The following is a 2,315-nucleotide window of genomic DNA, read 5'->3' on the forward strand; positions in this document are numbered from 1 at the left end:
TTGATTCTTGAAGCCACTGGCATTGCTTCCCTCTCCAAGTCTGTGTAATAAGGAATTGGCAGGAGCCCACGAGTTGAAACTATCAGAGGACAGAATGCAAATGAAGTGTTCTGAGAAAAGCAAAGCGGCGAAAGGACATTTTCCCGTGTGCATGTAGATGGCCGACTTTGACACGGCTTGATGAAGTCTTGTGGATGCTACCACTGCTTAAGTGCACTACTACGCTTGCCTTCAGGGAGTTTCATGTCAAACATTCAAAAAACAGGACTCGAACTAGACGGATGAGCACCTACGATTGGTCTTGGCCGATGTGGGGATCGAACCCAAGACCTTGGCATTATTAGCACCACTCTCTAACCAACTGAGCTAACCGGCCATCAAAAGGAGTCTCTCTGCCAGGCATTTCCTCATGTTTATGTAATTTGGCCGCAAAATGCATTACACACAAGTGTGAAAAGAACACTTTTGCAATTCCTAGCATTGGTGATGCTATAAATCAATCTGTCAGGAGTGGGATTTGAACCCACGCCTCCATCAGGAGACCAGAAAACCCTTCTACACTCTTCAAGGGAACAACACCTTAAGTCTGGCAAATTAGACCACTCGGCCATTCTGAGAGGATGTATACGTCCACCGCGAGATTATATACTGATCAAGAAAACTGCGGGAACACTTAAATCACACATCGGATCTCCGTGATCAAAATCTAGGAAACCTCAAGATCTTCACCGTACATTGCATAATTCGTAACTCTCCCACCTCCATGCTTTTGAGACTGTACTGGGAGACACAGCAAACTTTCTTCAGACGGCACGTATGGATGTGCCATACTGGAGGAGCTGGACTACCTGTGCAACCTGAATGGGCTGCAGGGAGCACCTCATAATTCCAGTAGTGACAAGGACACTAGCAAAAGGCAAAACTAGAGAAGAATCAGTCAGGAAGGATAAGGAGAGAGCAATCGTCTGTGGCCACCACCTGCAAAACCATTCCCTTTTTGGGGTTGTCTTGCTGTTGCCTATCTCCGGTGCACCTGCTGTCACTTTCATTTGCACCAAAACAAGAGACAGTGATTCACAACCGCTTAGGCTTCCTAACTGTACAGATTAATATGCCTGAACTGTAACTGACTTGGTATTATGCTGTGATGATTACTTGTTCCCTTATTTTTTTGAGAGGTGTATTATAGAAGATAGCCTTGAGAATGCGGCCACAGAATTGCGGGAATCCGTGACTTTCAACACTTATGCAACCGAGTCGAGCTGACCAACAGCTCAATGTCTGGTTGGCACCATGGCTTAGATGTGCCATTCATGAAACTTGCGTTGATTCTTGAAGCCACTGGCATTGCTTCCCTCTCCAAGTCTGTGTAATAAGGAATTGGCAGGAGCCCACGAGTTGAAACTATCAGAGGACAGAATGCAAATGAAGTGTTCTGAGAAAAGCAAAGCGGCGAAAGGACATTTTCCCGTGTGCATGTAGATGGCCGACTTTGACACGGCTTGATGAAGTCTTGTGGATCCTACCACTGCTTAAGTGCACTACTACGCTTGCCTTCAGGGAGTTTCATGTCAAACATTCAAAAAACAGGACTTGAACTAGACGGATGAGCACCTACGATCGGTCTTGGCCGATGTGGGGATCGAACCCAAGACCTTGGCGTTATTAGCACCACGCTCTAACCAACTGAGCTAACCGGCCATCAGAAGTAGTCTCTCTGCCAGGCATTTCCTCATGTTTATGTAATTTGGCTGCAAAATGCATTACACACAAGTGTGAAAAGAACACTTTTGCAATTCCTAGCATTGGTGATGTTATAAATCAATCTGTCAGGAGTGGGATTTGAACCCACGCCTCCATCAGGAGACCAGAAAACCCTTCTACACTCTTCAAGGGAACAACACCTTAAGTCTGGCAAATTAGACCACTCGGCCATTCTGAGAGGATGTATACGTCCACCGCGAGATTATATACTGATCAAGAAAACTGCGGGAACACTTAAATCACACATCGGATCTCCGTGATCAAAATCTAGGAAACCTCAAGATCTTCACCGTACATTGCATAATTCGTAACTCTCCCACCTCCATGCTTTTGAGACTGTACTGGGAGACACAGCAAACTTTCTTCAGACGGCACGTATGGATGTGCCTTACTGGAGGAGCTGGACTACCTGTGCAACCTGAATGGGCTGCAGGGAGCACCTCATAATTCCAGTAGTGACAAGGACACTAGCAAAAGGCAAAACTAGAGAAGAATCAGTCAGGAAGGATAAGGAGAGAGCAATCGTCTGTGGCCACCACCTGCAAAACCAT

At 46.1% G+C, this 2,315-nt stretch overlaps 2 non-coding genes across 2 annotated transcripts; both read right to left on the reverse strand.

Moving 5' to 3' along the window:
• Window positions 1–302: 302 nt before the first annotated feature.
• On the reverse strand, window positions 303–376 carry trnai-aau (transfer RNA isoleucine (anticodon AAU)). The gene has a single exon. It is a non-coding gene; the product is annotated as a tRNA-Ile (tRNA).
• Window positions 377–1,627: 1,251 nt separating this feature from the next.
• Window positions 1,628–1,701, reverse strand: trnai-aau (transfer RNA isoleucine (anticodon AAU)). Its single transcript has one exon. It is a non-coding gene; the product is annotated as a tRNA-Ile (tRNA).
• Between the last annotated feature and the right edge of the window lie 614 nt (window positions 1,702–2,315).

The sequence above is a fragment of the Amia ocellicauda genome, chromosome 12 (genome assembly GCF_036373705.1).
Source record: "Amia ocellicauda isolate fAmiCal2 chromosome 12, fAmiCal2.hap1, whole genome shotgun sequence".
Classification (NCBI taxonomy): Eukaryota; Metazoa; Chordata; class Actinopteri; order Amiiformes; family Amiidae; genus Amia; species Amia ocellicauda.